The sequence below is a fragment of the Sorex araneus genome, chromosome 1 (assembly GCF_027595985.1).
Source record: "Sorex araneus isolate mSorAra2 chromosome 1, mSorAra2.pri, whole genome shotgun sequence".
Taxonomy (NCBI): Eukaryota; Metazoa; Chordata; class Mammalia; order Eulipotyphla; family Soricidae; genus Sorex; species Sorex araneus.
The window spans coordinates 256,849,587-256,864,279 of record NC_073302.1 but is presented as its reverse complement, the minus strand read 5'-3'; the positions used below and the strand labels follow the sequence as shown (position 1 = coordinate 256,864,279).

The following is a 14,693-nucleotide window of genomic DNA, read 5'->3' as shown; positions in this document are numbered from 1 at the left end:
TTTCTCTGGGTTGAGGGGGTGAGTGATTTGGACCATATGTCGGATAGTAGGGGGACTCTGGCTTTGTGCAGGTTATTTCCTGCAATGCTAAAGGAACAATGCAGTGTCCTGGGATGAAACCCAGGTCTCCTGCATGCAAAGCACATGATCAGCCCTGAAACTGTACCTCAGACCCAGTCTTTGTAGCTTTGATATGTGTTTCCCAATAGTTAATGATCCTGAGTATATATTTTTTATATATCTGATGGCTATTTGTGTGTCACATTTGGAATAGTATTCCGTTTCTATTCATTCTTAAATTGTATGGTTTTATTCTTTGCTATTATGTTGTAGGAAATATTTATATATTGTTGATATTATCCCCGCATCAAATATGCTTTTCTGTTATTTTTTCTTGCTTGCATATTGCCTTTTCATTTTGTTAATGTTTTTATTTCCCACACTATAGCTTTTTAGTTTAATGTAGTCCAATTTGTTTTTTCTTTTGTTGTCTTTGCTTTACTGTCAATTTTTTTTTTTTAAATAATTGCCAAGCCCTGCCTGTATATTTATTTATTTAGAAGTTTTATGATTTCAGGTCTTCAAGACTAATGTGGGGTTCAAAATATAACACCAGACAGACATTCCCATTTATATAGGAGGTAATAGTTTTATAACATTAAAGGGCATAATCCATTTCTAATGGTCGCAATAACTCGTTTCATTTTTTTTGTAGGTGCCTATTCTAGTTGCTGTTGGTAGAATTTCTGAATACTTCTTTGGTGGATTTTTAAAAAAAAATCAGTTTAATTGCACCTGACTTAGACTTAACAGAGTGCAAATTCCTTACCGTGTTTAAGTAGGAACATGAACTATTATATTATTCACCTCAAAATTAACTTTTTGTAAAAGTCTGTTTCTACATTTTCTTTGGAATTTTGAATCATAGATAAGGAGAAATATGTGGGACATTTAAGTCTGTAATTGGAATTGTGGTTTTTGGTTTTGATATGATAGTTTCTAGTCAGACCATCTATGTGGCATTGAAATTTTATGACACAATCTGCTTAATTTGTTTCATTTTCAAAAACAAAACAAAGTACCATTATAGTCACATACTAATTACTAGCCATGCATCATTCATTTGAAATAAAGCCTAAAGCATTTTGAAGTTATAAGCAAAAAAGGTCTCTTATGATTCATCTCTCTGCAAACAACATTGTTTTAAGGCTTTAAAAAAAAACAAACCTCATATGATGTCTATGAAGCATTGTTTGTATTCTCGAAATCTATTTATGTAAGTCTACACATTCTCACCTAAGATTACATTGGAAAAGGAAGACTGGACTTTTGACCCTAATTCTTGTAGAGTAAGAGAATTTTATTAGTCTAAGTGTGTAATTGTAGGCACAGGCAGGTTTATTTGTATTTCTGAGAGTTTTGTTTCTTTGTAATTTATGGGTTAAGGGAGATACCTGCCCTGCCATGCTCAGATTATTCTGGGCTTTAAGTTTCAGGTTTGTCTCTAGTTCAAGAATACTATAGCAGTTATTCTTATATTTTACATGTCTTGACTAACACAAAAGTGAAAATTCAGTGAAAAATAGGTTATATGTGCAGTATTTACAGAATCAAATCATCTTCATATAAATTGCTTATTGATTATAAGGGTAAATTATAGCAACTGTTGTATTTAAAGAGCTGGTCAACATTTCCTTAGTTGTTGTATATAAGTGCATGTTTGGAGAAGGAGAAGGAAAACATGACTAAGTGGAGCATAATGGAAGCAGTTGGTGGATGCGGATAAGGAATTGGGGGGAGGAGCTTAAAATAAAACTAGCAAAAAATTAAAAATTTTCATGTGTAATAAAAAATGGAGAATAGAATTCTTATTTAACAAAGCTATAAAGCACTTACTAGGATAAAAGTGAATGTACGCAAATAAAAATTGTTAATACTTGGGGCTGGAGCAATAGCACAGTGGGTAGGGCGCTTGCCTTGCACGCAGGCGTCCTGGGTTCGATTCCCAGCATCACATATGGTCCCCCAAGCACCGCCAGTGAGTAATTCCTGAGTGTAGAGCCAGGAATCACCCCTATGCATCACCAGGTGTGACCCAAAAAGCAAAAAAAAACATTTTTTTTTTAATATAGTAGGCTGCCAGGAGAGAGAAACTAAACTCTTGAACCTCATGAGTGTCCAGCTTTTGGACTGGTGGAGGTTTGTCCAGGTATAACAAAACTGGATCTACAGCAAAGGTTCTGTTATTTTATTCTGAACTCAGAAGGCAGCAATAATAATTCATAGCAACTAAAACAGCTTGAATCTGCAGGGCTGGGCTCTGTAATTAACTTGATCAAGTTAAAGGGTTAGGGAAACACCTCTTGCACGTGGAACAACCCTAATAGTGCTTTTCATTCAGGTTTGTACAACTTCAGGCGATCAATCAGAGGGTGATTTCTTCTTCTACATCTAGAACAAATGTTTTTCAAACTACTATTGCACTTTTAAGTTCTTACAAAAATTTCAATATTTAACTAGAAAACAAAGTAATAAATTAAACTGTACTGTCACAAAGAAAGTCTAATCAAATAAGCCAGACGAGAGTTGCCCCTTTGTTTTGAATTTTATATGCAGAGACTTTAGATATTATAAAGATGCTCAGATAAGTAAAGTGAATCATTTTTAAGGAATGAAAGCAAAATATTTTCTGTATTTAGGAATCTTTCATGGGAAATTAAAACAGAAAATTTGCCAGATAAAAATTCTTGAAAGAAAACCTGAACATTCTCAAAAACTATTATTGTGAAGTTCCATAATTGAAATACTTAACATGTATTTTTAATTATATATTGGAGATAGCAGAAATATATGTCCTAGAAGGCAGATCTGTAGAGATTATTTTGCCTTAAGAATATAGACCAAAAATATTCAAACGCGGATAGACATCAGGTTGGGTAAATATCAGTCAGTCTAAAACAACTGTAATTAAAATCCCCAAAGAACAGTGAGATGTAGCTGACAAAATATTTGAAGGAATAATGACCAGGAAATGCCAAATTGAGTGAAAAACATAAACTCATGGTTCAAGTATTTCAGCAGACCCAGCATACCTAAATAGAAAGAAAAGAGTCACATTGCTGAAAGACAAAGATAAGAGAACATCACAGGAAGTAACTTGGAAGGGGAGGGCCAGTACACAGTGTATCAGGAAACACAATGGAGAGATTTTACAGAACACAGGGAACACAGGAAGGGTTTGTTAAAATTGTCACAGGAAAAATGTAAACTTAAAATGTTCTATTTATCCTTCCTCAAGTATTCTAAAATCAAAGCATTTTCAGTGCTTCAGATCTTTACACCGACCTTCTAAGTGCTACTTTTTCCTTCAGACCAAAGTGGAATGAAGCCAGTGAAAATTATAGGGCCTGGGAAGGCAGCTCAAAGGGCCGAGCATGTGCTTTGCATGCTGTAGCCAGCCCTGGGCTCCATCCCTGGTGTTCTGTGGTCCACTAGCTGCCTCTGAGCGCTGATTGTTCTGAACATCAAAACATCAAAAAGAAAGCTAAGATTCACAAAAAAGAAATAAAGAGTATCTGAAGTAACCAATCAGCTTTGTCTCTTTTTAAAACTTAAGGAGTAATCAGGAAAATAGTAGTAACAAGTCAGAAGAAAGAAAACAGGAAATTATTGGTGTTGTTGCACCAAGCTGTTAGAGCAAGAAATGGATGAAAGATTATAAACAGAAGGAAGAAATGGGGGAAAAAAGTAAAGGTTGCACAGCTATTTGTTTTAATATAGATTACTGTATCACTGTCATCCCACTGTTCATTGATTTCCTCGAGCGGGTGCCAGTAACGTCTCCATTGGTCCCTGTTGCGTGCTAATGTAGCCCGATGGCGTATTGGGGGTTCTTTCAGGGTCAGGGGAATGAGGACCATTGTTGTTACTGTTTTTGGCATATGGAGTTTGCCACGGGTAGCTTGCCAGGCTCTGCCATGAGGGCAGTATACTCTCAGTAGCTTGCCGGGCTCTCCAAGAGGGATGGAAGCTTTTGGGGCAGACTCTAATCGCCTTTATTGGTGTTAAAAATGTAGTGACTTGTCATATAACAATTTAAGAGGAAGAAAATAAGGATCTTAAATGTGTGTATGTGTGTGCGCGCGCGCATGCAGGCTGGAGCGATAGCACAGCAGTAGGGCGTTTGCCTTGCACGCGGCCAACCCATTTTCGATTCTTCTGCCCCTCTCAGAGAGCCTGGCAAGCTACTGAGGGTATCTCGCCTACACGGCAGAGTCTGGCAAGCTACCCATGGTGTATTCGATATGCCAAAAACAGTAACAACAAGTCTCACATGGAGACGTTATTGGTGCCTGCTTCAGCAAATCAATGAGCAACTTGGTGACAGTGACAGTGATGTGTGTGTGTGTGTGTGTGTGTGTGTGTGTGTGTGTGTGTGTGTGTGTGTATGTTTCTTAGGCCAGACCAATAGTATAGGAGCTAAGAGCTAAGGCATCGCTCTATATGTGGCCAACTCTGGTTGGATTTTTGGAACCACTTGGTCTTCAGAGCATCACTGAGTGTAGCCCTGGAGGGCCTTCAGCACTGCCATGGTGGCGGGTTATTTCCTGGAACCTCAGTGTTAAGCTGCCAGTCCTTTTGGCTGTGAGTTACTAAAAGCAAGCGTAGGCCTCCGGAACACCACTTGGGGAGGGCCCTGATGCCCCCCTCTGTTCCTAGAATACTAATAATAGAGCTTTGACACTCCTGATGCAAAATGCTAATAGATTTAGAACATTCCAGTTATACTGAAATATTTAACACCCATCTTGCAATAAATTTTAGAAAAAGAATAGATTACAGATTTAATATTTAGAAAATCTAATTAGTTCTAAAATCTCATTTTCAAGGGACCAGAAACTCGCACAGCATATTTTCTCTCTAAAACAATTAAATTGCACAACAAGAGGCCACCTCTGGTTGAAAGCTGTAGGATTCAGTTTTTGTGTTCTGGGCCCACACGTGGCGACGCTCAGGGCTTACTTACTCCTGGCTCTGTGTTCCGGGATGGCTGCTGTTGATGTTCAGGGTACCACCTGGGGTTCCGGGGATCAAACTCAGGTCCTCATGCCCTAAGCTGTAACAGTTTTGAATTTCCTATTAGTCATAGAAGAAACTATTTTGAACTTACTGAAAATCAAAATTCTGAAAAGGGAAACCCAAAATTTGGATTTTTGGTAACAGGAATCAAGGCAGCATTACACTGTGAAAACATAAATTCTCTATCATGCATGACCGTATAGGTTAACATGATCTGCACAATAATTTTAGATGCACTTTTGTAGAGCATCTATAGGGAAATATCTTATGATCAAATAGTGAAAGGTCGGTTTGACATTTGAAGTTCTATTAATGTAATTAAGTGTATTATCAGAAAAAGGGAGAAAAATTATATTTAAAGAAATGAAAAATGAAAGGCATGCGATTATTTGATATACTATTTATTGGGGGAAGTCGTGAACTATAAATAGAAAAAAATCTATTCTAAATTCACTACTGATAAAAGACATATGTAGAAGAACTAAAGCTGTCCTTATGACTGGTAGAAGAATAAGTGATTTTTTTCCTTTATGATTGAAATTTAAAAAGTATATATATATTATTAATTATTTTCCTCAACATTATAATGCATGTTTCAAAATGTATTAATAACAAAGGCAAATGACTGATTTGTTCTAAATAAGTAAAGATCCTTATTTTTAATTATTTATGTGAATTAATAGAATTTTATCAGTTACAGAATTGTATACCAGAATCTATATTATCGTATTGTGTATAGGCAATGGTCTATTAGAAAATAAGATTAAAATGCTTTTTACTTACCCTGAAAAGCGGACGTATTTCACTAACTACCTGCAAATTTTCTGCACTAAATACTGCAGTATATTGCTTAGTGAAAGTTCAAATAATTGAAAAGATCTATTATGCTCATAAAGTGGAAGACTCAATATTGTTAAGATTTCTTTGTTTCTTGAAATGATCTATAGAATGATTCCTAATGCACCTGTGATATACATTCCCAGTAGATTTTATTATTGATAGTTCTCTGCATATTGTATAAATTTTGTAACTAGAATAAAAATCTTCTATTGAGTCACTGTGAGATACATAGTTACAAAACTGTTCATGATCGAGTTTCAGTCATATGAAGTTCCAACACCCATCCCTCTACCAGTGTACATTTCCCAGCACCATTGATGCCAGTTTCCTTCCTGCCAACCCTCAGCCCCACCCCCCTTGTCTTCCTCTATGACAGGCACTTCCTCTCTCTCTCTCTCTCTCTCTCTCTCTCTTCTCCATTCCCCTTTTGGGGCATTGGGGTTTACTATACAGATACTGAGAGGTTGTCATGTTTGTTCCTTTACCTAGTTTCAGCACACAGTCCTTATCCGAGTGATCGTTTCCAACTGTCATTGCCATAATAGTTCCTTCTCTCTCCCAAATGCCTTCTCCCCCAGCACCCCAGTCCTGTCTCCAACTGCCAGTCCTCCTGGCCTGAGTTTCTACTGTCTTTGGGAATTAGTTTCATACTCTGTATTTGTATGTAGCACAAATGAATGCAATCATTCTATGTCTGTCCTTCTTCTGACTCGTTTTACTCAGCATGTTACTCTCCTTGTGCATCCATTTATAAGCAAATTTCATGACTTCATTTTTCCTAACAGCTGCATAGTATTCCACTGTGTAGATGTACCATAGTTTCATAAAGCACATTTCTAAAAAAACAACTTTGGAGTACTTAAGAGTATAGTTATCTAGACTGAGATGTTGGCATAAAGACTTAAGTATAACCTTTTTCTAGAAAGTTTGAAAATAGATCTTTAAAGATAGCATTGATCAATTTTTCAGGGCAAACACCAATACTACAAATGAGGAAACACATGTTGTGTCATTTAATGCTTCAAAACTTGGGTTTAAAATGTATTTAAGTGTTTAAAATGTTAAAAATGTATCTGAACTCCTACATTATTCTACAGAATAATGCCATGTAGTATAGACTTCAGCGTGCAAGATTGTAAAGCAAAGATGAAATTTAATCTAGCTTTGGTATAAGTTATAAAATATAGTACATGCCATTTGGCAAAAGTAGTTTGGTAATTTCTTATAGTGTTATATATACATTTACAGTACATGTCACATATTAAAGAGATGAATAAACAAAAAAGAATATTCTGAATGTCCCTTATTACTCCTGTGGGTTGCCATAATACATATCTACAACCTAAGTCACTTCAGTAAGCACTAATTTATTCTCTTACAAACCTAAATAAGATGTTGGCAGGAAAGTTTCCTTCTGGAGAGTCTGAGGAAGAATCTGTTCCTGGCTTTTCTCTGCGCTTCCTGTAACTGCAGTCATTGGAGTTTCTGAATTGCATCATTGCTCCATATTTGCCTTTGTCTCCTCACCATTTTCTGTTGTATATGTCTTGTTCTTTTTTCTAGTTTAATTGGCATACCATTGGATTTGGGGGCCGCTCTGAAGTCCTGAATGATCTTATCGCAAGATTGAGAAATTTATGTCTTTTAACCTATTTCTCTGTACAGAGTTAACAGATACACATGCCTAATATATGCAAAGTTGGAGTTGCATATATTATTAAGTCCTTATAAGTCCTCATATCGTCCCAACTGGGAAGGGGGGGCAGGGGGCAGGAAAGTATATCAATAAAAGAGTGGATAAAATTTCTTTTGCTGTTTTTGTGGTGAAATACTGCTCATACTTTGTGAATCTCCAAGTCACTTTGTGTAGAGTGAAAGATACCAGGCACAAAAGTATTTACTGAAAGTTTCATTAATATAAACCCCAAGAACAGGCCAAACTAAGTTATAGTGATAGAAATAAAAACACTAGTTTCCTCTGTTAGGGTGTGGGGAGTATCTGGAAACAGACATGAATGAATTTAAGGCAGCAAGATGATTCTGGGTTTTATGCCAGCTTTTTAATTCAACAGAAGTGTAGTTTATGTGTTAAGAATGTTTGCTTAGAATGCCAAATTAAATAGGATATCTCTAACTTTACTACTTGCTGATCAAGTATCTACTATACCCATACTTTTGTAATCCTTGATGGTCCAGATTGAATGAGGATTTGCAGACAAAGAGCAGAATCTTTTGTGTATATTCTCTGTTCCTTCACTAGCTAGAAGAGCATACAATTTATTCTTTATATTTTCTTTGTACAGTTCTTTATTTTGCGTCCAAGAAAATGGTAAAAACCATCAGATGGATATTTGTGGTGTATTATTCCTGAATATTACCTTACCTTTAATATCATGAACACATTATTTTAAAAACCAAACTATAAGAACTAAACTTAAAAATGTGTCTGTTGAATAGACAGACTGGGATTGTGGGAAGGAAACTTGGGGATATCCACGAGTTAACACCGGGATAGCCGTGGGTTGGCACATTGTATGCCTGAAACTCAACTATGAAAAACTTTGCAAATCATGTTGCTATAATTAAAAACAATTGTGTAGTCTTAGCACTTGTATATATTTATGATACTTTTCTTGAAATGCTCATTCCCTAAAAATTGTGAACCATGAAAATACTTACTAGTTTATAATAGAAGAAATAGTTTATAATAGAAGAAAGATTTTTTAAAATTTAGTTTAATTAGAAAAGTCAAACTCATAACTTCCTGCCCCCCCCCATTATTTTAATCCTGTTACTTGATCAGAGCAAAACTCTTTTATATGTTACTTTTCTTCAGTAATCTTTGTCACTTTCTCTAGTTTTCACATTTTCTTGTTTATCACACCTTTTCTACAGAGAACTGAAGAATTAACTAGTGTAGAAAGTAAGAGAGTGCACTGTGGAAGACACAGCAAATGTGGGATCTAGAAACATTAAAAATGAAACATAACAGGCCGGTAATTGGATATATCAAAGAGAAATGAGATAAGAAATATCAGGCAGAACTCAGAATCCATTTCCATAGTATTTTGTTTAATAATACTATGTGTGAATTCAGGTCTGTTCTTACTCATAGTAAAACATAGCAGATATAGTTTAATAGGTAAATTTAAAATTGGGATCATTTTCATACTGTGATAGCCAAGTATAATGTGTATTTCATTGGCAACAATTAGCTGTAGACCCTGTTCTATTGGACACGTAATCTTGAAAGAATCATTTTTCTCTTCATGAAATGCCATTCCATTATTTCTCTAATTATTTACGAAGTATGTGAAATAATTACAGTAATCCATCAATTAATTCAGACTGAAATTTCTTGCTTTTTAAATAATAGCTACTTGAAACATAAGGAAGTTAAATATATGGTTCAGTAGTTTTACCCTGACTTTGGAGGATAACTAAGGAGCATATGCTAAAAGGCTTTTTGTGTTTCATTTTGTTTTTCCTCTTTGGGCCATACTTGGTGGTGCTCAGAGATTACTCCTGGTTCTGAGTTTAGTGGCCACTCCTGGGGATCTTGGGGGGAACATATCGGAGGAACCTGGAGATTGAACCCGGGTTGGCCACATGCAAGAAGTTAGGGAAACTCCCATAAGTTTTGAGTAGTTGACACCCAAAAATCTCTTATTTAGAACAGAATTGTATAAATAGAAGAATCAAGTGTGGTTGAATACAGTTGGTAAAAATGAAAGTTGTTTTTACCCCATAAAATAATGGGCACAATTTACATTGTGTTAGCAAACATAATGAGATTACATGCTGGCCTCTGTTTTCTGATTCTTAAGACAGAAAGAATTAAATGATCTGTGCTATCAAGGCAGCGAGCACTACAGTGCTTCCTACACTACTGAGTGGGCTTCAAGTCAATACTTGTTAGATCATTGATTTTCTGAAGATCTTTTCATCTTATTTTCAAGTCTGCTTCAACCACACATATTTGGCCGACAAACAAAATTTTGAAGTTAAAAAATATATATAACATGGGGATTCTGGATATTGCTTGCTTTTTTTAATCTTCAATTGTTTAAAAAGTTTCTTCATTCCGGTATATGACATCGAGGTTGGTGAGGTGAAGAGATTTTTTTCCCCCCTAAGACTTGCTCTTTCCTTTGACAATATTATGTGAATACCAGAGCTGTTTGTCATTAAAATCTCAGAGTGAAATCACTTACTTTATACCTTTTTTATGCCTGTATTTGGGTCTGCAGAGTTTAACTCACTATTGCCAAGTTTTGGTGCCATGCATTTACATTACTAAGATTTTATAACAATGTAAAGGATATTTTGTAAAAATAAAATTCTAATTTTTTGTGCATTCTGATTATTAGTCATCTTACAGTTATGGGTGCCAGGTTACTCCCCAGTTCCCCCCGATTTTCTCTTCCCATTGAAAATATTATGTGAGCGCCAGAGCTATTTCTGCATTCAGCTTAGTCTTTACCAGCCAATTCTGAATTCTAGGTTCCATAACAAGTAAAGAGAATGCAACTTCCCAGTGTTGATAGAATATGTAAAGTGATGAGAAAGTATTGTACAGGGCTTTGAAAGATACAGTTGCAGATTTTAACCTTTTTCTTTGATCTCATCTGAAGAAACACTGATTAAGAAAAAAAAAACTAGTAAACTAACGCTGCTATTATTTTCATAGATTTCAGAAATTTGGTTTCAAAACATTAGTTTTTATTTTTTGTTCTTGGATCCGGCTGGAGCGATAGCACAGCGGTTGGGCATTCGCCTTTCAGGTGGCTGACCCAAGTTCGATTCCCCTGCTCCTCTTGGAGAGCCCGGCAAGCTACCGAGAGTATCGAGCCTGCGCAGCAGAGCCTGGCAAGCTACCCGTGCGTATTGGATATGCCAAAAACAGTAACAATAAGTCTCTCAACGAGAGACGTTACTAGTGCCCGCTCGAACAAATTGATGAGCAAGGGATGACAGTGACAGTGACAGTTCTTGGATCACCCACCCAGCGATACTTGGCAGTTAGTCTTAGCTCTGTACTCAGGAATCACTCCTCGAGATGCTCAGGGGATCACATTGGGTGCTTTGGATTGAACGCAGGTCAGCGGTGTGCAAGAGAAGCACCTTACTCACTACACTATTGCTTCACCTCCAGAGATTTGTTGTTGTTGTTGTTGTTGTTTTTAAATATAAATTGGGCAACTATTTAAATATAAATTGGGCCTAGATGATCAGGATAAACTAAGGAGTGGGCAAAATACATGAGCAAAATACAAGAACTACCACTAAGATATCCTTAAGTATTGTTTTTTGGGTGTGTGTGTGGGGTCAGGGGGTGCACACCAGCTGTGCTTAGGAATTACTGCTGGCACTGCACTCTGGATTAACTGGGCAGAGGGCAGAACCATATGTTACCAGGGTTCAAATCTGCGTCAGCCATTTGCAAGGCATGCACCTTACCCAGTGCTATAGCTCTAGCCTTAACTACTTTTCTGGTACAGTTGTTTTAGTCGGTAAAATGCATTGATGTTTTTGTCAGTTGAGGTTTGGGAAATAGGACAGCAAAAATGATTTAAAACGTGTTGTTCAGGGACCGAGGGAGTTCAGTTTCGGCACTGCACATGGTTTCCCTATATTCTGCCAAGAGTAACCCCTGAGCACAGAGCAAGGAATAAGTCCTGAGCACTGTCAGGATTGGCTCCCAAACCAAAAATAACTAAAAAGAAATTAATAAATAAAGTAAGTGGTTAAAGCAAGCTTTTTGGTTTCCTTTCCTGGTTTTGCTTTCTCGGGTTTGTTTGTTTTTTTTTTTCATAAACTCTTAGTACTTTGTTCTACATTACATCATAGACTTTATCTTTTCAAAGGACCTGTCCCTTGTGCCAGGTAGACTCATTACTCATACAAATCTAGGTTATATTTTTCGAGGAAAATTAATTACTTTATACCAGCTACATATGGTTAGCTTGTCAGCAGGAAAGCTTTAACATATTTTGGATGGTATAATATAGGCATTAAGCAATCTTTTCTTGTTATGCATAAAGTAGCACATTAATACATGTTAAAATTGATACACTTTGTAATGCTAATGGTTTTCATGAGGTGCTGTAGAATTTCTTCCCATGTTTATTCCATGTTTATTAAAACATGATTTCATAATCATAAATAAGAGCACAGACTTAAATGTGGTGGGCCCATTATATACAGATACAATCCTGTGTATAGTTGTGTTTGTATATTCCAAAGACTATATTAAACATACATATGTGTGTGTATATATGTGTGTGTGTATATATATGTGTGTGTATATATATGTGTATATATATGTTTGTGTATATATATAGATATATACACCTATATCTATATATATGCATATATATATATATGGGAACCCAGGTGTGTGGGACCCGGGGCCAGATCTCCAATGCTGCTTAGATCGGGACTGGGCCTCTTCCACCCAGATTCTCCATTTTCCAGAAACTGCCCCCAGCACAGTGTAATCCCATCTATGGTCAACATCCAGGGACTATAAAACCAGGCTCCTGGAAGTATCTGATTGCCTACTTCTCCCTCTTGGAGAATCTGGCAAGCTACTGAGAGTTTACTGCCTGCACAGGGGAGAGCCTGGCAAGCTGCCTGTGGTGTATTCATATGCCAAATACAGCAACATTCATGGTGCTCATTCCCCTGACCCTGAAGAGCCTCTAATGTGGCAGCATTGGGAAGGATGAATAAAGAGGCTGCTAAAATCTCAGGGCTAGGATAAATGGAGACGTTACTGGGCCCACTCGAGCAAATCGATAATCAACGGGATGACAGTGATAGAGTGATATTAAGCATAACCACTGTACAGAATGAGTTGAATTGATTATGAATACCTGTCTGCTGAAGTGGATAAGTCTAAAAATTTCATGGACGTGAATCCATATGGGGATATAGAGTATAAGTTAAAGACACACATGATGAGTATATGAGCAGATCATCACTGCTTAATATTACTTTGTGTGCTGGACATATACTGTACAGAGTGAATAGTTTTTACCCATTAAGAATTAATTTTCAGGTTTATCTTTCTAAAATTTAATGTTAAATTTATTTTATAAATATTATTAGCAAAACTTTTAAGTTTCCTATTTTTTTTCACTCTACAATAAAAGATGCTTTCCCTACATAGAAATTGCAAAACATTAATTAATAGCAAAGGATTTAAAAGTATTTCTAAGGGTCTGATATCATACAGTTGGTAGGACATTTGCCTTGCGTGCTGCCTACCTTGGTTAGACACCTCCCCCCCAACCCCCAGTGGTTAGACCACATATGATCCCCAAAGCCCCACCAGGAATAAGCTGGGCACAGCCTATTGTGCCCTCTGACACACTCCTGCAGAGAAACAAAAACAAAGATCCATTTCTTTATATTGTGAAGTAATACTTTAAAAAAAAAGCATTATATATTTTTTCTGTAGCTTTTTTTTTAAGGTATAACACTTTTAAAATTGTGTTATAGTTGCAGAGGTGCCATTCTAATAAGACAGGATTTTTATTTATTTATTTATTTATTTTTACTATATGGAGTTCTTAAGATGTTAGTAGAACCATAAACATATAGTCTATCAAGTGGCTGGATAGAAGACTAGAAATAACTATTGACTGCTAAGAAACTTTAATCACTGAAAGGTTTGGTCCATCTGAAGTTATTTCAGATATCTCATAAAAGCTAATAATTATCACTGTGTTTGTTAAGGCTGTAAATTGTGTTGCATTGTGAAGTCGTTAAGGCAGTTTCTCTAATTACCTTATTGGATTGAACAAGTCCAGACTCTTTGTCATTGTCATCTTATTTCAAATAGCAATCCTATTAGGAGATATAGGTGAGTTTTTTTTCAGTCTCCTGAACATTCATGATTTTATTGTATTTTCCTTGTCACAAGCGTTTCATAGCTTTTCATTGTTTTGGGGGCTTGGTTATATGCAGCAGTGCCTAGGGCTATTCCTGGAACTGATCAGGAATGACTCTTGGTGGTGCTGTTGGGAGGGAGGAACCATATCTGATGCCAGGGACTGAACTAAGGTCAGCAGCATGTAAGGCAAGAGTTTTACCCACTGTGCCATACTGTCTCTCCTTCCCTTGGTGCTGTTCCCTACACTTGAGTACCGTGACTGCATACTTTAGGCAATCTTATTCCCATATCCTGTTCTGTCACTACTTTTTCTCTGGTCTTGCTTCAAACTACTTTTGCTATTCAAAATACTTTTTACAAAGTTCAGCAATTCTGCAACTACTGCCCCAGGAATGTGTTTCAAGTCACAAATGCCTGATCAAGTTGGCCACAAAAATCATGTTATCACTTCATTGTGATATTTCTCCAGCATTTTGGTTAGCTGGCTCTTTTCTCACTTGTGTTGATGGAACACGGGAGAATTATAAGGCAAGCACTTGCTCCCCGCCGCCTTCCCCCCAAGCTTCTTAGTTCTTTTTGACTTTCAAACTCCCGCATTTTGGAGAGGGACACCCAGAATCCTAAACAGGCTTCACTTGACATAAAGTAGGCTGGAGGCTCAACACCACTTCTGGCGGTAGCTCCACTTGAGTTTCCTAACTCGAACTCTGCTAATTTAGTATCGTGTCAGGAGTCATCCTACATTGCAGCGTTTCTGAAGAAAGTCAATTTAGTACAAATTGGGAGACCTATTTACTCTCTCCCTATCTAACACATACTGTTCATCAGAAAGGTTCCTAAGGACAACAACTGGTATTTGAAGAAAACAATCCCT

The 14,693-nt window shown here is 36.7% G+C and overlaps 1 protein-coding gene across 4 annotated transcripts in view; it reads left to right on the top strand.

Moving 5' to 3' along the window:
* The window catches only part of DIAPH3 (diaphanous related formin 3), a 517,599-nt gene that overhangs the window by 278,881 nt on the left and 224,025 nt on the right, over positions 1–14,693 (top strand). The gene's annotated exons all lie outside the window — the stretch shown is intronic.